The sequence below is a fragment of the Dysidea avara genome, chromosome 6 (genome assembly GCF_963678975.1).
Source record: "Dysidea avara chromosome 6, odDysAvar1.4, whole genome shotgun sequence".
Taxonomy (NCBI): Eukaryota; Metazoa; Porifera; class Demospongiae; order Dictyoceratida; family Dysideidae; genus Dysidea; species Dysidea avara.
Genome location: NC_089277.1, coordinates 31,900,067 through 31,924,307, shown reverse-complemented (window position 1 = coordinate 31,924,307; position 24,241 = coordinate 31,900,067). Strand labels below are relative to the sequence as shown.

At 37.2% G+C, this 24,241-nt stretch overlaps 1 long non-coding RNA gene across 19 annotated transcripts in view; it reads left to right on the top strand.

Annotated features, from left to right (window-relative positions):
* The first annotated feature begins 3,106 nt into the window (after positions 1-3,106).
* The window catches only part of LOC136257938 (uncharacterized), a 147,486-nt gene continuing 126,351 nt past the window's right edge, over positions 3,107-24,241 (top strand). For 2 of the 19 annotated variants that reach the window (XR_010702361.1, XR_010702362.1), the window contains exons 1-7: positions 3,123-3,297; positions 4,165-4,271; positions 4,385-4,562; positions 9,539-9,629; positions 9,770-9,843; positions 10,576-10,630; positions 15,633-15,752. This is a non-coding gene — a long non-coding RNA (uncharacterized lncRNA). Of the gene's footprint in view, positions 3,298-4,164; positions 4,272-4,384; positions 4,563-6,711; positions 9,630-9,769; positions 9,844-10,575; positions 10,631-15,632; positions 15,753-17,264; positions 17,621-18,126; positions 18,202-19,467; positions 19,569-19,692; positions 19,866-19,918; positions 20,020-20,741; positions 20,912-24,241 lie in introns of all 19 variants that reach the window. The other 17 variants (XR_010702346.1, XR_010702347.1, XR_010702358.1 and 14 more) reach the window with 17 other exon arrangements.

The window sequence follows — 24,241 nt, the reverse complement described above, 5'->3', positions numbered from 1 at the left end:
GTATAGCTACAGTACATATGAGTGTGCTCTAGCTAGTAAGGATAACTGATCCAGTTACTATGAATGATATTATGCTGATACACTAGTCACAACAGTAGAAGTTACATAAAATACTACACATATACTACTAACTGTATGTTCTATTAGAGTAGTTTAGTTTAGTTGACTGCTTTATTAGTACTTCAGCAAAACTTATTTTGACTCATGTGGTATTATTACATCATGATAACTGTGTCCTATTTATTCTAGAGACTAAAGAGAGGACTTGTGATGAAAGTGCAGTCTTGTTAACTGCTGTCACAGCATAATTGCGACAGGCCTGCAAAAACAGGGCATGTAGGCACCTAAAATTTGTCTACTTTTTCAAACTTTCATTGCCCATAACTTTTTATACCACTGTGCTATGTTCATGCACCATATAATTTACTCTAAAATATATAGTATAAGTGAAATAGAGCCATACCTTGAGTAAGATATCTTATTATAGCCATAACAGATCATATCTTAAACATTTAATTGACTTTATACTAAAGTTACACAATACAAATATACAAATATTTTATTCCAGCACTGAGATAAGACCTGTTATGTGATGGGGTATAGTTTGTCCCAACATGCCCTGTTTTTGCAGCCATCGCAGGTATGGTCACAATTTATGCACAAATACTGATTCAACTATGTTTTTGAATGAAACTAATAGTTCAAAAATTTTACCTAAGCTGAAACAAAAACAGACCACAGTGAATAACATTGGAGTCATTTATATTTTGAGGTCTATTTTGTCTCGTTATAGGATTTTTTTTGAAATAGTTGTTCCAATACTGACCATTAAAGATGGAGTTAGTTAGGTAGTATATATTGCAATTGGAACACTATTTTTGCTGCATGTATAAACACATTAGTAGCAGCATGCTCCTGGGGATATAGATCTGGGATCATGCCACTCACAGAGAATTATTTATGACATTGAATTTGGATTTACTACTATAAAGTAGTTATCACAAAATAAATTGAGTTCTGGATGCAACTTAGTATGGAAATAGTGAATTGGAAGGAAGGAAATAATGTGGACTTCAATCTGCATACCAAAAAATATTGCTTCTCAACTCTAGTAGCTAAGATCATAGTGGAAATAATTACATTCATGACTCTTACAACTAGTTCCGTCATCAGAATTATGTGTAATATCATCATGCTCAATAACTATGCCAACATGTAGCTGAGTGCCTTTGAGCTATACTGTTGTGCCACAGAAAGACCCACAAATATCAATACCAGGCCTGCATGCATCAAATTAAATATGCCAGCGTAATAAAACTGGAGTGCTATGCCAGCATAATTCTATATAATATAATAGGTGGATATTTCAAGCTATGGAACTTAATTCCATGAAAATAGATTGATTACTACCTAATAGAGCAGTCAGTGGAAACTGCAAACTGCAAACTGCAATAATAGCACTTAAATGCATTGTACATAGCTCCTTAGATCGATATACTCTCTAATATATAGAATAGTCACTTTGTAGTGAAATACTCTAATAGAGCATTCACTGATTAAAATGTTCAAAGATTATTATAAGAAATGCTATTAACCTAGGAACATAATGTAAGCATAATGGGAGTACTGAACAGCACAATAGGTGGAAATTTTGGGAAATTCCCAAAAGCATTTTATATTTGACTCATGATCAGGTGGCAGGCCTATATATCACAAATGTTTAGGAACACAATATTATACTCTCTTTGTCATGACATCACATACTTGTCACAATGATGTATTACACTGATATAGAGCTATATAGCTAACTTTTGAATTATAATATGACATTGCACATACATACACAAAGTATAGACAAATGAGATGAGAAGTGTACTATTAGCTATATCTAAACCAGTTGTGTGTTCTAACCCTCTCATGATCAAGGAATAAACATGGAAAAGTTTGCAGCTTCTGTTGAAAAATGAATCTGTGCAGTGGTCACCACATGCATACAAGTACAGCATACCTAAGAGCTGGCAAGGACAAAAGGGTAGGAGGTCACTATAGTGATAGTGTTAATACACTAAACATTATCACATCTATAAATAATCTAAATAAACAAAAATTTTAAAATCACCAACATCAGCACTGATCATGGTCCATAGCTACACCCAGGATATAATACATCTATACAGTACCATCACAACATGCAATGTTGACTTTAAAATTATTCACTACATCTTGGTACTAACTAGTATAGTTAGCTAATATTATTTAGAGAATCTTGATTGTTCATGTGCATGACTCATTTGTCATTCTATACCTCCAGGCATGGTTAACATGTATAGTATATGAACTTGCTATATGATGCCCTGCATATAGCTAGAATGAATTGACAGCTTCAAATTCTATATACATGAACGCTTTGCAAATGTCCCATGCACAGATATTCGGTTAAGAAAACTGGACACATGAAACCGATCAATAAAGGAGGGATAATTATCCCAGATTCCTCATGCATGTTGGAGTTACAATCATTATAAGTATTATGGCTAATAGCTATACAGGTCATTACAGGGTAGCTGTTGCGAATCTCCTGACTCTGAATCATTAGCTATAGCACAATTTTACTGTGCAATATACTGACTCGATATAGCTAGCTATACTCACCTCACTAATTGTAGCTATACAGCTGTTACAAAATTTAATGTACTCAACACCATATTAAGCACTGGAAGAAGCACAAGGGTTTAATCATACTGGAGCTTGTGCATGCTTGACAATTCACATATATCTGGAGCTAACCAATGATAAACATTTGCTGAAAGATCAGACCTCACATGAAATGACTGAAAAGTGAAGTTTCGAGTAACTCAATCAGTCTGGCAGGCTGGCCTGGTATGTGGTAGCTTTTATCAGTGGCCATGAAAATGCATATTTTCACAGGACATCATATTCATCATGAAAACTGATGAAAACTCATTTAAAAATTAGCTAGCTATAATTTTCAAGTTAACATGCACTGAACTTGACTAGCCTATAAAATATTATAATTATTATGAACTTTTGGTATAGCATATTCATTGCATGAGTTTCATGATGAATGTCCTAATATGATCCATGACCACTGCTACCAACAAAACTTCCTAAGGTTGTTCATTGGTTCAAGCATATGGGTCAAGTCAGCTCCAATAGTGTCACGTGCTGGCACGTGCGCATCAATCCGATTGATCCAAACTCGATCCAAAGGATTGACGAACTGTGGCCTCCAATAGTCGCGTTGCGTTTACTTGTGGAATATGTGTTTTGTATCAGGTAAGATCACTTGTGTGCTTGTGTATATGTCGCTCGTGTTTGTTTTTCGGATCTAATTTCGCGATGTTTTTAAGGGTCTGGTAGTGTTTATAACTCGCACGAGTTTCTTTGTGATAACTCACACGAGATTTCATTGTTACAGTGTTTTGACATTTTCTTGTAGATTTAAGATTAGGTACTGGGCAGTCAGTTGTAATATTCTATATAGTGCCTACTACGCTGCACGAGTGTAAAGCCGTTCATCCAGCCAGTGGATTAAAATTCTCTGTTTCCCGTCCTGGACTCAGGCATATTTTCATGCAGACGGGCGGTCCGTTTCCATTATTTCATTACAATATTGGCAGCTTTTCAACCATTACTTGCTTAGTAAAACCATAAAAAGCATCCTTAAGCTTGTTCTTTCCTTTTTAAGTTGCAAAATAGCACAAACATGAATTCTGTGCTGACGTGATAGACTGATATCGCTGCTGACACGTGAGCTGAAAATGTTTCAAGATAGAGTCTGTCAGTATGCAATAATAACCGGAAAATAATGGAAGAATACGGAGTAATGGAATAATTTAGAGCTGACAGTAACCAGATGCCGGCGGTGAACGGGAAACAGAGAATTTATTTGGATTGGCCTTACTCTGATTGACATAGTAAGTCTCAGTAACCTAAGATATTGTTTTTCTATCCATAGTTTCTTAGTAATGTTGCTGGAGGATCAAGTAGTTGCTTATTTGTTTAATACTGTCAAATTTATTTGGCCCTTATGCTCACAAGTTGCTATGTACAATCTATGTGTAACTGTACATGTGTGCTACGTGTGTCTGTATCTTGTGAATTAAATGTCTCTGTTTAGTATGTATGTTTAATATTTTATAGATACTTTCATGAGAAGCCAGACCAATAATACGGCAGACATTAGCTAGGCCAGTAGCTAATGTATTGGCAAGATGTTATAGCCGGAGAAGCTTCTACTAATAGTCAAGGTGTGTGTGTGTGTGTGTGTGTGTGTGTGTGTGTGTGTGTGTGTGTGTGTGTGTGTGTGTGTGTGTGTGTGTGTATTAGTACATGTGTAGCTGTAACATCACTGGGTTTCTAGGGATACAAATGCCATCTGTTCATGTCTCACTCAGTGGGTGAAGGTTCAGGTGGGACCTCCCTTCACCTAAGACATGGTATAGCCTCCTGATGGTTGAATCCCAGGAGATGTGCTGACTTGTGTCCCAATGCTGGTTCACTGGGAAGCCACAGTGACTGAAGGAGTTGCTTTGCCTCATGTGAGTGCATGTGTATGTTTGTGCTTGTGTGCAAGTGTGTGTGCTTGCGTGCGTGCGCGAGTGTGTGTGTGTCCCTAACCTTCACCTATGAGGCATGGTACAGCATTCTATAGCCTCTGTATTGAGTTGCGATTGTTCAGGCATTAGTATTTAGTTTCAGTTAAAATTCAGCAACTGTAAAAATGCTAAGCTGTTTTAGATGCTCTGAAGACACATTTTGGTTTGGTTATAAATGTAATACTGCACCTGTTTCATTGCCCATGAAAGTCCCTATTATAGCTTTGACTAAATTTTTAATGATGACAGTGTTCCTAGAGACCTTTTTAGCGCCCAACAATTTGTGTGACTTTCCTAGCTAAATTCTACATGTGTATACTCTTAAATTTACTTCTTAATAACAGTGCAAAGTTAAAGTTCCATGTTTGATTGTGCTATAGCAATAGGTCATCATCTGATCATGTCCTACTCCCACTTGGTACACCGCGTTACTGTGATATACGTGACTGGGCCTGCGAAAACAGGGCAAGTGGGCACATGATTTTTGCCTTTTTCAAACATCCTTGGCTCATAACTTTTAATGCTATTACACTATGGCAATGGCATGTTTAGCCCGTAGTAAGCATTTAATTGGCTTTATGATGCAAGTTACAGAATGTAAATATTCTGTTCCAATGACCTGTTATGTGACAGGGTGTAGTTTGTGCCCACATGCCCTGTTTTCACAGTCCTGGTCACATATTTGTCATTGATCACACATCACACATCGTAGTCTGCATGATACATGTGCATATGAAAGCGAGTGTTCGCAAAAATTGCATACCTTAAAAATACAATCAACTTCACAACTCTACCAGCCAGTACATTAGTTTTTATTTTATCAGTTACAGTAATTATTATTGGAATTCAATTGATTATGTAACATGGTATGTGTTATGACATCATGCCTTACCCTGGTGTACAGTACAGTTAATATTTCCTTTCAAACACACAACTGTTATGTAAATCTCTTTAACTAGCTAATCTAATCTTGTTGGTTGTTCTACAACTAGAATTAAAGTACTTTGTGTTGGTGAGATCAAAGCGAAAAGAGTGCTCTATTTTCCGTAACGCATTCAAGTGTGTTATATTTTCCATTTGCGTCACAATAAAGTACAGTTGTGGAAAATAAAGAACAGCTACGCATTGATTGGAAAATAAATACGAAAACAAGATCACGTGCTAATCGCCAAAAGTAGCCAAAAATATACTATTTGCTTGTATTACTACCACAACTGTACTACATAGACACTTACCGATTGTCTGATGGCTGAAAACCGATGCGGTTCGGATTCACGAAACGAACGCTCCAAGTAAGACGACAAGAAAGCACTCTAAACCAGTTAAAGCACCGCTACGCTTGTACAATATGAAAATAAAAGTACTCGGGCATGGTCTCGAGCCTAGTATCGCACTCAGCTTCGCCTCGTGCTATATTAGTCTTTCACCCACGTCTTCGTGCTTTTATTTCCATATTGTACGCGCGGCAGTACTTTAACTAGTATTTAGACTATATGAACACTGACCAATAATCTGACCAATAGTCTGACCAATAGTCTGACCAATAGTCTGACCACTGAAAATGAAGTAGTTTGAGTATTCAAGATAAATGATCCATAAGACATGCAACTATATAATGTTTGGTTGAAACATCTCCTCTGTGTGTATGTGTGTGTGTGTGTGTGCGTGCATGCATGTGTGAAAAATACTGTACAGTGCCTTGGGTATATTGAGACTAATTCATATTGGTCTCTACTCTCCAGACATGGGGCCAAGTACACGAGTACTTATACTTAAGTACACTTAAGTACAAGTTTGAAAGTACTTGAAATACTTAATGCAATGTACTTGTACTTATACTCAAGTATTTTGCCAAGTACTTGTATGTACTTGAGTACTTAAAATACTTGTAAGTACTTGTAAATACTTTAAGTACTGCAAACATTGTAGTTTGTACCGACCAAAACCTGAAAGTACCTGCTGTCCTAAAATACGTAGCTTGTGATTCCTAAAGTTTGAGTCTGTAAGGTTAAGTGCAACCACTGTAAGGATTAGTTTGTTGAATTGGTGGTAAGAAAATATTATTTATAGTGCATGCATTCTTCTATGCCAGACATCACTACTTGTGAAGAAGACAACTCAACTACTGTAACTGAAATTACTTTACATGCTGAACTGGATGACTACTTGGAAACCCCATGTGTACCGGAAAAAAAAATCAATCCTGTAAACTTTTTGGAAAGATTATTGCAAAGCAATATATATCCTTACCTTTCCATTGTGGCAAAAGATGTTCTTTCAGTACCTGTATCATTTATCCCAATTAAGGGGTTATTTAGCAGCGTAGGAAAAGAATTTAAATTTGAGCGTAGTAGACTTAACATTGATTTATAAATTTTAGGATTACTGTGAAAGTGTGCTAGTTCTGTGAATACAAAAACTGTACTTTACATGTTTGTACCTCAAGCTTAACTTATTATGGACGGCTACATAAACTGTACTATAGGAAAATGTACTGTACTTGTACTTTACTTAAGTACTCTTGTGATTTCAGTTGGAGTACGTACTTGTACTTTGAAAACTCAAAAGTACTTGTACATTTAAGTGTACTTGGCCCCATGTCTGCTATCCTCATGCGGTATTTTCCATTAATGGTATTTCAAAAGTAATAAATACAGTACTACCGTACTGTATGATGATAATCATAAGGCTTTATAGTATAGAGTATTTTTCTAAAAGGTAGCTGTATGTGTACTTTGGTAGAGTTGAACTGTTTCACTGTATTGACACAATGACGAGATTTGCTGATGAATTAGTGTCTATGTTAACATTTTGTGTGTTGCCTTTTGGCTTTGGTAGTTAGGGTGATGAGAACACAAGGTTTTAAATGGTGGAACACACTTGGAGTGCTCACTTAAGTTTATGTACACTGTGTTTTAATATTATTTAAACGTAGAGTTGTGAGTTATAAGCTGAAGATTGTTCAATGTTGTTTGCAGTGTGCTACCGTAAAAGCGGAAGGACTAGTTTTGATTTAAGCAATTTGTAATAGTTACACATTGTGTGAGTACAAGTAGCAACACAAATTGCTGCAAGCACCCTTAAGGCTGTGGACTTGGAATTTGATGTCACTTCAGTTCAAGACGTGCCTTTTTGTCAACCATGGCAGCTTCAATGCATGCACCATGGACTTTCATTTTGAGCTCCTTTTTGTCCTAATTCTTTCTCTCTACTCTATACCATGTAAGGTGTTGTTATGTAGTAACAAGTCATGGCTACAGAACTGTTTATAATGAGAATAGTGTGTAATTTCCATAGTAACTGGATTGATTACAGAGACACTTGTCATACTGTCCTTCACTAGTAACAGTGTATAACAGGTGGTAGATAACTGATAATGAAGTGACATAGTCACTTTGTGCTGTTTAGTAATTGTTATCAGGGGATATATTCAGTCACACACCAACCAGCTGTTATAATGTGTCTGGTATCTTCTGGTGTGGTATGTACTGGTTAGTGGTTACCAGTAATGAATCATGTTGTTACAAAATGTGACCGGATCTGCGAAAATCCGACACAATGCCTAAATTTACAGTATAAAGCACTGAATACATTGGGTGAAATAATTACATATTATTGAAAAATTCTGTAAATTTTGAACGCTCTTTCTTAGTGCAGGAAGGGACAAACAATAAAACCCTGGATATCATCTTGTTCGCCTGCTCAGGAGGAGTTGTTTCGTTGCAGTAGACCCAAGGATACGGAAGTTATGAGCATTTGTTTACATCACGTCAAAGTGATCGTACGTGATTGGTTTTTCTTCACAAATTTTGCCTTTTTATGCAGTGAAGAAAGGTGAGTAAAGAAACAACTTACCCAGTAATTGATTCCCCTGTTCATGGCAAACACGACTGTGAAAATTGTAGCTCCGTACCTCAATTCGTTGGTAAGTTATAACCATTTTTGTAGGCGCCTGTAATTTATTTTCCCTTTACTTGCTGTACAAATCGATTTTTCTGTTGTTGCTACTTTGTGGGGCTGTAACTCCTAAAGTTATTGGCATAAGAGGCTTGGATTTTCACAGATCTGGTCACAAATGTAAGCACACAAGTGTATAAATAAAACAAGTTGATGTTGTGCTACTTCTAAAAGCCAGGCAGTAGTTGTATAGCTGGAAATATATTTAACTAAGGCTTCTGTTTTGTAGTAATGCAATTATGCATGCATGGTTAGTGTAATTTCAGATTGGTGAATTATTTCATAATTCTCTGCAATATATGCATTGCTAAGGAAGAGCATTTCGAACAAAGTGCTTTCAACAACTTATTAACCACAGAAATATCTTCTCAACAGTTTTATAGTTTGTCTATATAGTGTTTTGCAAATTCTCCACAAAACCTCAAGGCTACCCTTTATTATCGTTCGCATACGTAGGAACACACCCCTTTCGAGTCGAAGCGATGCACATTTCCTAGTAGCCTAAGAGGCCTGTTATGGTGTTTTTCGGTAGTTAAATACATGAAAAGACCAATGGGAAGGTGGTTCACGAAGTTTATAGAGAGTCGCTACACCCGTATTTCAAACCAGCAAAATGAAACCACCTAGTGCAAATGCTCGAGTTTAATATGGGCTTCATTTAGTGTTTAATTTCATAGGCTGACTGCTTTTACCACCAAAACGATTTGCTCATGTGGGTGCGTACGGACAAACATAGATAGGTACACGCACATGTTTTTATGAAAAGAATTTCAGTAAACCAAGTGCGCGCCCACAGCTGGCCTTTTGGTCAGCTGTGGGCATGCAAAAAATGCATTTGAGTTGAGACCATAGAAATCAGCAACAGTGAAATAAGGGAGGTCAGTTATAGACTATTTTTCCTTATCCTGAATGGTGACTTGTTATTATTACTACTAATAGCCACTCTGTCATCTAACACACAGGATGGAAAATACACACAGGATGAGTTCAAGTCAAGGACCTGGTGATATATGGAGCTATGTACATAACATTTAATGGAAGATGTGTATCTTGGTAAGCTGTTCTGTGTTTGTTTGAAGAAGTTTAGTTTGGTAGTCTACCCCCTGTATAGCATAAAGTTATTATTGCATTAGATTTTTGACTATGTCAATTTTCAGCCTGACCACTTTCTAATGTTGCAATTCTCCTTGTAGTTGATTTCAGCACAACACCTGTCTGATATAACAGCACAGATGTCTCACATGTAATGAAGAGAAAATTGTTACTGGTGAGTATTAATTAGAGTATTTCCTGAATATGTTGTAGTGTTTGTGGTTTGGTCACATGTCAGAATAAGTTCAATCCCAACACCTCAGTTAGTCTGGCACAACCATTCCCTTGTCGTAAGGCTATGCCGAGGCTAGACAAGACCTCAATATCAATATCAAGTCTAATAATGTGAATTACATGTCATATTGTATGTGTCTCACAAACCTTCCTAAATGACATTACCACTGTAATTAAGAAGCAAGTGCTCAATTCTGTCTTAAACAACAACAATAAAAAAGTCATATGTTGAGTAGCTTTGCCAAAGATTGAAGCCACAACTGAAAGGGTACATGGCTCATTATAATACTGAAGATTTCCAAATCCTTGCAACATGCAGAGAGCATAATATTATTCATAGTTTACTTTGTCACTTATTGTCTTTTTCACAAAGGCAATGCTGTGAATGATTAGGTGATACTGCATTTTTACAGCCCAGGGAAGTGACCATGAATGCTCTGTAGTGACTTTCTCCTCTGCCCATTAAACTGCATAGCATTAACTGACAGCAATTATAACATTTAAGTTAGTCACTTTAGCACATTAGCATGTTATTGATAGTTACAGACATTTCTGAGATGCAGACATTGGGTATATACCAGACCACCCAGATAAGAAAAGTTCCACTGTATTTTACATATGAATCATGCCCCTAGTGATGTGCCTGTTGTCATGACAACATGTCTTGCTATAGGAAGGCACCTGAAATGGTTGCAGTAGAGAAGACAAGATCACCTTGTTACCGATGGGTAAGTGTTTGTGTTTGTTTACCATATTTACTCATTTTGTGTGCACCCTTGAATAGTACCACAGTGTGCTACTATTTGAAGGGTTATATCTTTGTTTCTGAAAATAATTTTAATAGTACCAGACCCTCGAATAGTACCTTAAGTAAGGAAGTGTCCCGGTGAACTTAAAGCCCACAATCATGCTCACGCCCCATGCAATCATTATGCAACTCAAATGCTACAAGAAAAGTTGAAAATAAATTGTAAAAATGTATTAATTACCTAGCAACCGAGGGGAAAAGAAGCCACCTGAAAGGTAAACAACAACCTTTAGACTCCCTCCTTGTGCTTTCATCTCACCCAAACTTCAATATACCACCAACTCAACTTGAATGTACATCTCAGTATGAGAAGTTCCACTATATAGGCATCCTAATAAATGACACACACACACACTAGCACACACACACAGAGCAAATGTGAAGGCTTCGGTTGCCATATACACATTCGTAGAAACACTTGTGCACTACTGAGGAGACAAGAGTCAGTATAGGTAAATCCTTTATATGAGCAAGACTAATATCCCACATATACGACCATCCGCATAACATGTTAACTACACCTCATCACATAACATGTCATATCTCAGTACCTAATGGAATATCTGTAACTTGTAATGTATAGCCAAATGGTAGGCTAATAAGAGCATGGCAACGTATAATGTAATGGTTTAAACAAAATGGACTTAGCTCAGAGGAGATGTCCTTTAATTACAGAGGTGTGGTTAACATGTTAACAAGTGATCTGATTGGTTAATTGTTTGGTGTACATTTTGACTGGAATAGTACTACTAACTATTGTAAGATAGAAGCCTTATTCATACCTTCTAGAATGAGCCGACAAGGTTTCTACGCGATTTAGTGACCCAATGACGATGTGGGTGAACGCTATACTCACATCATCAGAGGGGCGCTAAATAGCTTAGAAACCGATGTTGGCTCATTCTAAGTAGTTAGAAAGTTTCATTGAGCGAAGCAGGCAAAGAAAGATTGAGAGAAAGTGGCACTGTGGGTATACTAGCATCGAGATTTATCCTTTGAGGTGTCAGCACCACACCATAGTAGCTACTATGCCTGGATGAGCACCAATGACACTTGTCTAGTATAGAAAGTAAGCTATAACAAGTGGAAAAATGGCTGCTAGCGTAGAGAGATACCCTTCGAGATTATTAATTGTGTCAGTGCACACTAACATTTCAGCATGGTGTATAGTAGCTGTCCTGAAGCGGCGTGTCGGCTCGTTCTAAGTAGTTTAGAAACGTTGTCTGAGTGAAGCAAGTACAGAAAGAGTGAAAGAAACTAGCAAACTGGCATCAAGATCCACTTTTTGAGTTGATGGTGTCAGCACCACAACTTGTGGCACTAGTGCATTGGCCCAAATGATGCGTGTCTTGTCCAGAAAGTAAGTTAACAGTAAGGCTATTGTGTATTTGGCTTTTGCCAATACTCGTTTGATCAATGTAGTAAACAACCATGAGCTAGACCACAGGTTACTTAGTAACCCTGCTACAGGTTTCTATTGGATTTAGTACCTTCATTAAGCCTCTAGACATCAAAGGAAATTATGTGTAAAATTTCTAATCATACAGTAACACAACAGTACTGTAGGATTTTTATTCTGCCAAAAAGTATTAACCAAAGGCCAACTATCCTTCACAACAGCTTGGCAGTGTGGTTAGGCATCATCAAGCCCAAACATGTATAACTGACCAACAAACTGATGCTTTCACCGATGCACAGGTATATACATTTATTCACTGTATCAACTTAAGACAAATAATCTGAGTGTAATAAAAAAAGTAAATCTAAAGTAGTTATACGGGCACTATACTGTTTGCTGCATGGAAACAGCTCCTGTGTCTTACTTCTTGTAACAAAAGTAACACTCCTATAGATTGATGTGGAAGTGGTGCAATCGTTGCATGCATCAGTATCAGATGCAATACCAAAGTCAGTAAGTAGAGTAAAGATCATACTGTATACGCTGTACTAAAATCAGTTTTTACTAGGAGATGGTAATAATTTTGCTAGCTGAGGATGTTTTGATGGATAGTATACATCATGCTAGTATTCCAAAAATTCTTGTGTCCATTACAGAGAGGTTACACTGTAATACAATATGGATTACTATGACTTGACTATACATACATCAACAGTGACACATTTGAACACCCGTGTGCCAAGTTACAAATTACAAGTTACAAATTAGTGAATTTGTTCACATAGATAAAGACCTGAGCTCAGTTAGATTACTCTAATAGAACATACACTAACATTGTAAACATGTAACAAGTACTCTAATAGAACAGTCACATCAACTGTTCCGATAATGTGTGTGTGTGTACATACGCACATGAGTATTGTTTTTGTGTACAAGGCTACAGATATTCCATTAGGTACTGAGATATGACTTGTTATGTGATGAGGTGTAGTTTAGTGATGTCCACGTGGCTGGTTATATCATAGTGGATAATATGTGGGGTATTAGTCCTGTCCCAGGAGGATTTACCTGACACTTATCACCTTGGTAGTGCACAAATGTCCCTATGTTTCTGTGGTGTGAATACAGCAACCAAAGTCTTCACAATCGCTGTGGGTGTACATGCGTGAGTGTATGAGTTTGTGTGTCTGTGTGTATGTGCATGCATTCTTGTGTATCACTTATTAAATTTTGTTAAATGTAAGATGTTTAAACAGTGGAACCTGTCATATTGAGATGTACAGTGTACATACAGCCTAAAAAGTGGCTTATGTTATAGTTAAAGCATTGCTGTTTGTGTGTACGGACAATACAGCACGAGGGAGTGTGCTGAGGGGCTCATACAGCACGAGGCGAAGCCAAGTGCTATATTTGCCTCGAGGCACCCCCGAGTACTGTGTTTTTCGTACACACAAGCATAGACAGTGCTTTAAGTGTTATATTGTACTTCCTGGTCGTCTGGCTCGGAGCGATTTTCTCTAGTCATTAAATTGCTGTGATTTTTGGTGATGAGAATATCAGTAAGTGTTCATATAATCTATTTCTAGTCGTAGAACGAACTAACTGGACTAGTTTGAATAGTTTTACTGATTTACAATGTCTTAGTGGAGTTGTGTTTAAAGAACTTTGTGATCATACGATCGGTAAGTGTATTTCTAGCCGTAGAACAAACTTGTAGGATTAGTTTGGTTGGTTTTAGCAATTTACATTGCATTGTTTTTACAACATTCCTTAAATAGATTCTCCCCATAACTGTAATGTATTTGCCCAATTGTGCTGGAAAGCAGTAAAACCCAGAATATGAGAATATGGAAAAACGGAATAAGCGAAAGTTACATTCTTAACATTTTAATATTATTTATACTGTCTACAGCATTTATACAATACTCACCTCATAGCAATTCCACCAAGAATGCAATCACGCAGGTAGACAACACTAAGGCGATCCTCAGGGCGATCTTTAAATAGAACGAGCACAAAACTAACCACTCTAGAATAACCTGTCTAAGCTAAACTACTTTCTAATACACTTTACTACACAATCGCTACAACACTATAAGTTCTTTCTGTTACACTTGCTTATACCAGTCATCACACACGAGTAACTGCCCGAATTTATTAGAATCGTACAGCATAAGGTGATGGGAGCTAAACACAGCACTTAACTCTTCGAGTTTATATTAAACTTGTTTGGCGATGGATAACTAACAAATCTGAGGAAGGTTAGCTAAAGTAGATTATTTCAGAGTAGATTTCTAGGTGTAGGGGTAGGTTAAACTTATTTTATAGAACATCTTAGCATACAGTAGAGTGTGGTAGATGGGAGTGCCAACTAGGGCCGTTTCTTCTTCATTAAAAAATTGGAGATGGAGTGTTTTATCACTACTAATTTCGGGCAGTTACTTGTTATTGATGGCTGGTATAAGCAAGTGTAGCAGAAAGAACTTATAGTGTTGTAGCGATTGTGTAGTAAAGTGTAATAGAAAGTAGTGTAGCTTAGTTAGGTTATTCTAGAGTGGTTAGTTTTGTGCTTGTTGTATTTAAAGATCGCCCTGAGGATCACCTTAGTGCTGCCTGCCATTGTGATTGCATTCTGGGCGGAATTGCTATGAGGTGAGTATTGTATAAATGCTATAGACAGTATAAATAATAGTAAAATGTTTAGAATGTGACTTTTGCTTATTCCGCTGTTCCGTTATTCCGGGTTTTACTGCTCCTCAAGTGTGCTGTATTCACCCAATTAGCTGCATAACTGTTCTGTATGGCTCATACAGTACAGTTATGCAGCTAATTAGTACTGTGTGGACAATATGGTACGCAGTATTGCTTTGATCCTCCCATGCAAACTACAATATGGTATACTGACGTTTGGAGCACAAGGAGGGAGTTTAAAGGTTTCTTTTGTCTAACTACCACTTGGTTGCTAAGTGATATTTTACAGCCCAGGGGAGTGACCATGAATACTCTCCTCCACTAGCAATAACAACATTACTTGTATTCAAATTTGTATGCGTTTCTTATTTGTGGACATTTCTGGGAAAAGCACTAAGGTTTTCATCAGCGTTTGAGTTGCATAAAGATTGTATTGGACATGAGAATGATGGTAGGCTTTGATCATTGCCACAAAACGTTGAGTTTGCCCATTACTGCATTACTCTAACCACTCTGCCATCGTACACGTCATTACGTCCATTGAAACACTGATGAAAACATTAGTATTGTAGTATACTCCAGACTGCTCAAATAAGAGAGAAGTTTCACTGTACTGTCACAGTGACCGGTACACTCATAGTTCATGCCTCCACGATATATTCTCCTTACGCGTCATCATGCCATGATATGGTTATATTCTCCTCATACATTACCTGTGTGATTTCTAGCATTTGTGTATAGTGTTAAAAGGTTTCACTGTATGTATATTTGTACTGTGTTTTGGAGGTACATGCACTGTATATTCTGCAAGTAACTTAATGGTTATTAATAGTAATGATCAAGGAATTTCAAGACAAGATACAATCACTTGAGCTAGAGAGGCAGAGAAGTTCCATCATTTTGGTCAAAAACAACATGAAACTAAACATTGCTTCTAAGTTGTCTGCTGATGGTAAGTGTGTATATTGTGTAGTGTGTGTAGTACAGGATGTGACATGTGTAGTATGTGTCTATATAAGGGCATCTAACTATAAGGTGAGCATACAACATAAACTATGTACCATATTCCTTCCACATGTGACCTGTTGATTTTGATTTCAATTTCCCAGGCACTAAACAGTAGCAGCAGCTACCACACACAGGTACAAGGTTGACACATTAATCTACGAGACCAAAGTTCATGACTAACCTTAGAAAATGCTATGCATAGTATGCTTTGATCTTTGGCAGATAATGAGGTCTTTAAAAGCCATGAAGAAACCTGCTAGTAGGTTTCTAAAATGGTTAGAAACCTGCTAGCAGGTCTCTAACTAACTTAGTTAGAAACCTTCTAGCAGATAGACCACAGCATTGCAAATCTCACTTTTGATCATTGATTTGCTATGCATGCTCTGCAAAGCATATACAGGCTAAGAGCCCATAGACCAACAGAGCTTGACCTACTCCATTCCTTTTATTAGCACACCTACGCCAATTCCATTATGGGAGCTAGACTATAACGTTGTAGTTATGTTTGCTATCATAAGCGGAGAATTCCAGAAATATAACGGAGTTCTATTTAATGCCCGTCAATGTTTCAAGTCTGTTTAATATGCTTTTACTGTACTTTAAGCGGACTCCCTATTAAAAGAACTAAATAGGTAAGCTTTCTTGTAGAATGTTTATTTGTTTCTTGTAAAAAAAAAAGTTATGTAGGTGTGAAATCGTGTATATACTGGTTTAGTCACAGAAGGCCTAGCGCCAGACCAAGTATTATTAACCATTGACAACAATGTTACCACTTACTTTAAACCCTTGGTAGTGCTGGCTTTAACTTTATTGTCACAGCTAGTAGCTATCACTCTTTGTTTGATCCACCAGCTAACAGAAGCAGCGATAATGTAGCTAGTTACAAGCTTTAATTCGAAAACACGTTCAATCTTTTCTACTGGCCATGGTCGCATGACTTGTTTTAACACTGTGACGATTTTGAAACGGCATATAACTCAATCCCACAATGGTTCCACCTACATAGCGATATATATAACGCCCGCATTTTCTAAGTCGGGTAGGAACCACGCCCTCGGCTCTTCGTGTTTTAAAAACCACGAAGAGCCTCGGTCTAGGTTCCTAACCTATACTTAGAGAGTAGCAGCTTCCTTAGAATTTCTTCATACCTTTGCTCCATAATGTTTCTTGACATATTAAAGTATTAATTCTCTATGTTCTTGGATTATTAAAGGATGCATAGGATGTTTTTTCACTTCATTGTTATTTTAGAATTCTGTATAGTACAAGTGTTTATCACATTTGTGAGTAAGATTATCATCTGTGAATGTTGAGACAACAGATGTGCTAGGTATTTGTGTTTAATTGTTGTATCACTACAAGTGTAGCTCCCACTACTTTTGGTATGACAACAATTCCACTATATTATATTCATACAAGTTGTGATGGTACATTACATGACTGTGTTCTACTGTAGTGAACAACAAGAGACAAGTGGAGTCCTGAGGAACTATCACAACTAAAGATGAATTGTATAAGATTGAAGTCAGACTGACTAGTAAGGCTGAACACATCAAAATCATCAACACTCAGTTTAAACATCATCAATACAAACGTCTTGCCACTCATCGTAGAAGCTCTTCAGTCACCATTCCTGCTGATGGAGAGGTAGAAATTATAACAACAGTTAAACCAAAACAGTCATCCTGCCCTACTACTAAGAAAAATCGCAAACTTTTGTACAACGTAAAATCTATACAGAAAACAATGCAACGAGATGACCTCAGCTGGAACTAGACCATCAACTCTTCCATGTACAACACATATGTTCATGTATATTTTGGCTGTTACGGGTTGGGGATATTACCATTGATATTGTAGCTTATCAAATATAGTAGCTTATCAAACGTTTTCCAGGCCATTTGTAAAGAGTGATCAACTAATTCCATGGGAGGCCAATAAATATTATACACAGCTGCTATATAGCCTTGCAGCCATATTTTGCGCAAACAAACAAACCTAAAAATTTATACAACAGTTATAGAAAATAAATACTTACTGCTGCATTCACCGTTTTCTTTACTTTTACATGTTGATTGCTGTCATTAATGACTGATTACGTGTTTCGGTTAATCGGCAAATTTTTCCACTTTGTAACCACTACCGATACTTGTAAAATTAGCTGATATCGGCTGTTATCAATAATTCAACCGATTATCAGTGCAAAAGTAGTGTAGCTAGTGATGTCCACATGTCATGTGGCTGGTTGTATATAGTGGAGAATATGTGGGGTAGTAGTCATGTCCCAGGAGGATTTATCTGACATATCACCTCTGTAGTGCACAAATGTCCCTATGTTTCTGTGGTGTGAATACAGCAACCAAAGCCTTCACATTCACTGTGGATGTGCATGTGTGAGTGTATGTGTGCGTGTGTGTGTGTGTGTGTGTGTGTGTGTGTGTGTGTGTGTGTGTGTGTGTGTGTGTGTGTGTGTGTGTGTGTGTATTCTTGTGTGTCACTTAATAAACTTTGTTCAGGATGCCTATACAGTGGAACCTCTAATGTTAAGATATATATATACAGCCTAAAAAGTGGATTATAGTATTTTGAAGTTTGGGTGAGATGAAAGCACAAGGAGAGTTTCTTTTGTCTAACTACAACTTGGTTGCTAGGTGATAATACATTTTTAGAGCCCAGGGGATGGACCATGAATGCTCTCTTCCACTAGCAATAACAACTTTACATTTCTTAGTTGTGGACGTTTCTGAGAAATGTACTGAAATTTTCATCAGTGTTCAAACAACTGTAACGATCGCATGGGCGTGAGCTTATTGTAAGCTTTGATTGTTGAGTTTTCCATTACTGCATTATGCTAACCACATCAAAGTCATGCACATTATTGCACTCTTTCGAACACTGATGAAAGCATCAGTGTAGTAGTAGTGTATACCAGTTTGCTCAAATAGGTACTGTACTGTCACTCTGACTTGTACACTCGAGGTTCATTCCTCCATCCCTACAGGGTGGCAAATGTCATTATCCCATAGTATAATTGTATTCTTCATATACGTACATTACTCGTATGATTTCTAAGATTTGTGTATAGCAATGTCCCAGGTTCCACTGTCTGCATTTTTGTAAGTGTTTTGGAAGTCTATAACTTAATAGATAATAGCAGAGATCACTTGAGGCATATATGATCACTTGCGCTATAAAGGCTGAGAAGTTCTGTCATCCTGGTCAGCAAGTTGTTGAACAAAGTAAACAATGACAACAACACGTCAAAGGGAAACTAAACAACTCATCTCAATTGCTTCTGAAAAAGGGATATACAGCCTTGCAACCAATTGTTGTGTTTGTTTGTGTGAGGTTGTGTGTGTGTGAGAGTGAGTGTGTTACGTATACATTTGTATGGGTATGTACATGCGTGTGTACATGCATAACGTGTGTGTAACCTGATATGTGTGTGTGCACGCTCTATAGCTTATTTGTTAAATTTAGGATGCCTGTACAGGTACCTCTCATATCGAGATGTACATTAGATCCAAATTAGTCGAGTGGCTTGTTAGTGAAGTTAGGATGAGATGAAAGCACAGAGGGAGTCTAAAAGTTGTTGTTTACTGGTTAAGTGTCTTGTTTATTCTACATAGTAATTATACTAAATACCTCTTGGTTGCTAGGGGTTTCGCTATACTGTCACAGTGACTCGTACACTCATGATTCATGTCTCCATGATATACTGTATTCTCCCTACAAGATGTTATGATGTCATCATGCCATGGTATGATTATATTCTCCTCATATATTGCTGGAGTATTTGTGTATACCAATTATCTGGGATCAACTGTGTGAATATTTGTACATGTGTTTTGGAAGTATGTAACTTAATGATATTAATACTGTAGCAATGATCAAGGTGTTGAAGACATTACTGTAACAAGACAAGATAGTCACTTAAAGTAGAGAGGACAGCTGCTGAAATTAAGTTCTATTGTCTTCGTCAACAAGCTGAACAGCGTAAACAGTCAAAACAAGTCACCTCAGTGTTGGATTGCTTTCTTTTTATAGTATTCTAATGGTAAGTATGTATATTGTGTAGTGTATGTACAGGATGTGACACGTGTCTATTAGGGATCATGTACGTAAATTAGGGATCATGGAGATTTGGTCCAAAAATCACCCAACACCACCTTCACAATATCATCCTGGTAGCACCAGGCAGTATTGGTTAGGTACGTAAGTCACACCCCTAGTCTAAGTGCTGTTCCTTAGTTACAACTTTGCTCAGTGTTCTTATACTGTTGTGTTTCTGTTTTTGTAACTACGTACAGTTGTTGTCTAGTGAAACTGTTTGTGTTTCAAGCTTTTATGTAATGCTCAAGGCTAGTAAGGTTGTGGCACACTTTGCTCAAAGGTTCTAGTCTCTCTTTCACTAAACCTGCAAAACTCTATCAATTAATGCCACTAAACTTACAAATTAAAAGACGGCTATTTCTAGCATGTGATGCTATTTCCAGTCCCTATTGAGAGTCATATATCTATGCTGCATTACCACCATTTATCTGAGCTCAGTGATTGTATAAGTCTTCTAAGTGCATGTTATTACATGAGCAGTTCTGCTTTCTATTTATGGTGCTACCATAATTTATGATACAATGTGGCCACACTGTTGTATTAGCAACAGTCGTGTTGGCACTAAGTGGATTGTGTGTGTTTGTTAATATTTGCTATATAATTATTACAAAGAGTGACTACTGTATCTCTGTTTCTTTACAAGTTGGGCTTTGATACAGGTGGCCAATTCCACTGAATATTACAATACACCAAATAATGTTTACTATTACAATACACCAAATAATGTTTACTATTACAATACACCAAATAATGTTTACAGTATGCACCAAAGTGTGTGATTTACACAGGTACATTACATGTGTAATTTGTATATTTCCAGAGACAACATCAAGAGGTATAGAAGGATCTGATAAGCTGGTCCTGAGGGACAACTTGAGGCCAAGTTATTGGATGAAGAATTAACTTACAAAGACGTAGCTTTAAACTCAGACAGTTAGATGAAGAAACATCAATGAAGAGAACAGGAGAGACCATGTTAAAAGTGAGCAGGTACTGAACAACACAAACTATTAAAACATGAGATGAGTTCGTGTTAAACATGAGAACTGTATTACATGAACTATTTATGTGACATGTAATAGTGTCATGTCTAGGCAGGCAGCCAGTCATACTGGTAACCTACAATATGAAGTGGGTATTTGATATTTGGCCCAGTGTTTAGATATCAAGTCATTTCTTCCCACCCATTAAACCACAACAGCTACATACCTCCATACACTGTATATGTGACCTAATATTAGAAAACCATCGATTACACACAATAGTACTTTTGTAATAAAACACATTTAAAAACAATGGGTAACTCAAGATTCAGAAAAAAAATTACATAACTTTATCACCTTGCTGATTTGTGAAGTGACACTCCAGTGGATAAATCCTGGGCATCATTGTGTTCCCCTATAGGGAGTTCAAAAATCCTTGTTTGTTTAATCTTCATACACAGATGGATTTCTGAGATGTTTTTTTTAATTTATTGTTATCATTTTTTTTACATTGCGGTGATGAAAGACTTTATGATGATCTTTCTTCAATGAATTCACCTTTCTTCCTGATTACAGAAAAATACCTTTGGCAAAAACTATACCTTAGTGGATTCACAAATTCATGACAAATACAATGAGCAGATTCAACTCCATACGCTATTGTATCAGTAAGTTATGATGGCTTATAAGCACCTGTAGATTATTTTCTGGACATCTTTTGTACATATTGATTTATTCACTCGTCCAGCTGTCTACTGCTGTATTTCCCACACTGCTCAAGCTGAAACTTAGCCAGTCCATTCCTCTGTCCCTGTAGACAGCAAAGAACCAATTAAATGGATTTTGATAAAATAATGTGTGTATACAGTATCAATAGTTTTCTAAAATTAGGTCACATACGAGGTGGGTATTAATATACAACATCAACATATTCCCTGGTAATCATTTTTGTTTTGTTTCTCCTTAGTAAAACATATTCTCTGCAGATTGAAGGCCGCAGAATGTTTTTCACTGCATTCCTTATGGCACTGTAGAAAACATGGCTGCACTGGCTCTAGGTCTGTTGTAATCTTCTCCTATAGATTACTGACACTTACGGTACCGCTCAAATGCAACATAGCACTTGCTTGAGAGTTGATTGCAAGTGGTTTACAAATCAGATACAAACCTCATGGGTGTGTTACAACTAGTGCATAAACATATGTACTGCATTCTTTCAATGGTTCGAAGTGTGCATCATTTGAATGACATAAGCGATGTTCAAATTTTGTTAATGCGCAACCTGGTCATATTAGCGAGCAGAAGACCATAAGAATCCAACTGCTCATCACACCATGAATAATTTTCACCGTGGGTAGTTATGCTTGAGACACTAGAAAGTATTAATGGAAGGTGGTTGTACTAGGTGTCTAACAAGTTAATTAGCTCGCAGCATGAGTGGCCATGCCCACCACTAATCGCGAAGTGCAGTTGGGACAAGCTGTAGAGGAAGAATATTGAGTTGTGTACTACTGTAAGGTCTTTTAGCAGTAGCTACATCTTGTTTTGTGTTTTCTCCAGCTGCTATATCTTGTTAAACAGACAAATAATGGTGAAAAAATTTCGTTTGCCAAAGGGAGCCAAAACAAAAACTGCATTAAGCTACAATACACTTAAAATTATGCCACCTACATAATATGTAGCTATAGCACCATAAAATATTCATCAAATCTTTGAATGTTGCATTCAAACCTTTGAAGCATAAAATTGAAGTTCGTTTATGCACTAGTTACGTACAACTATATATAACTTAGAGACCTACAATCGGGTTCAGTTAGCTATAGGGTAAAATAATAATGGATATCAGTTTAACCTAAAAGTGGGAATAGGTACAACACTGGCTCAATTTTTCCTTAGGCAACTATACATTAGTCCCCAAAATAACATGGCTATTTTGTGCTTGTGACATTATTGTGGATGAAGTCCACATATACACGGGAGACATTAGCGTGTACCTTCAATTTGAGGCTAATTAGAAGTGATGATGCGCACATGTTGTCAGTATTAGGTGACTACATTACCAGACCCTTGCTGAAAGTTCACCTATGTGCTAAGAGAGAGTGGAACCATCCTTTGAAATTCCTGGCTAAGTGGTCCCAATATGTCTACATACAATTTTGTACAATACACTATGCTTGTTATGTATTGGCATGACACAAATCACAGACATACAGTTTTAATGTGATCAGTCTATGTTGTTATAGTGTACAGAAGAGGTTGAAGATGATGGAGGACAAGTTACTAGAGAAGAGAAACACCAGATAGTTATTACATCACTGTAATGAACAGGTATGTACTGTATATTGTGTGTAGTGTACACATGTGTATTGTGTGTGTATGTACCAGTGTTGAAACCGGGTCGGGTTGACCAGGTCACATTTTCTCCAGGTCATCCCGGTTTACAAATTATCCGGGTCTGACCTGGATGGATCACGCGAGACGAAATCGTTCATATGATGATGTGGAAACTTATAAACATTAATCACGTAGCTCTTTCGTGAGCCATGCCCACTTATCGCGTTACAAACATATGCTCAGCTACACCCATTTATTAGTAAGTGCAGTCTGTAACACAAAACTGTGTCTGTTGCTGTCTGCAAGCTTACGTGGAGCCACGCCCACTAATTGATTATTGTACAAGTTGTATATAGTCTAGTCTTGCAGCAGGGTAAGTACTTTTGTGAGCCACACCCACTTTAATAGATTGGGAAATTGTAATACTAGGTATGCACGAAGCCACACCCAATTGCTGTCTGTAAATTTGCAGTAGCTACGTGGAACCAAACCCACTTACTGATTTTAAATTGTAAACTTTAATACCGGCTTACTCTATATTACATTACTACTCGTTTACTCAACACGAATCAAACGCTCAAAATGTAGTCTCACTTGCTCGAGACTACCCAAAACATAGCTCTTATCGCACGCCTCGGCTTTAATTAATCTGGGTCACATCCGAGTCTGACCTGGATTGCTATCCGGGTCAGTGGGTCATCCGGGTCTGCAGTAGTGACCCGGTTTCAACACTGGTATGTACATACATGACATACTACTATTTGTATCAGTACTGTATAGTAGGGAGAGTGATGGTTTGTTCCCACCAAACAAACAAATAACAAACTAAACACCATATACAGATGTACACTGTATTCTTCCAGTCTATAAATGCATGAAATGGGTTGAAACAATCCCAGTGAGAGTTGCAAAAATCTGCAAAATTATGGATATTTCTACTAGACTGACTCAATTCACTCACTCATTGTTGCATCTAGAAAGTACTACAGTATAAATTACTGTA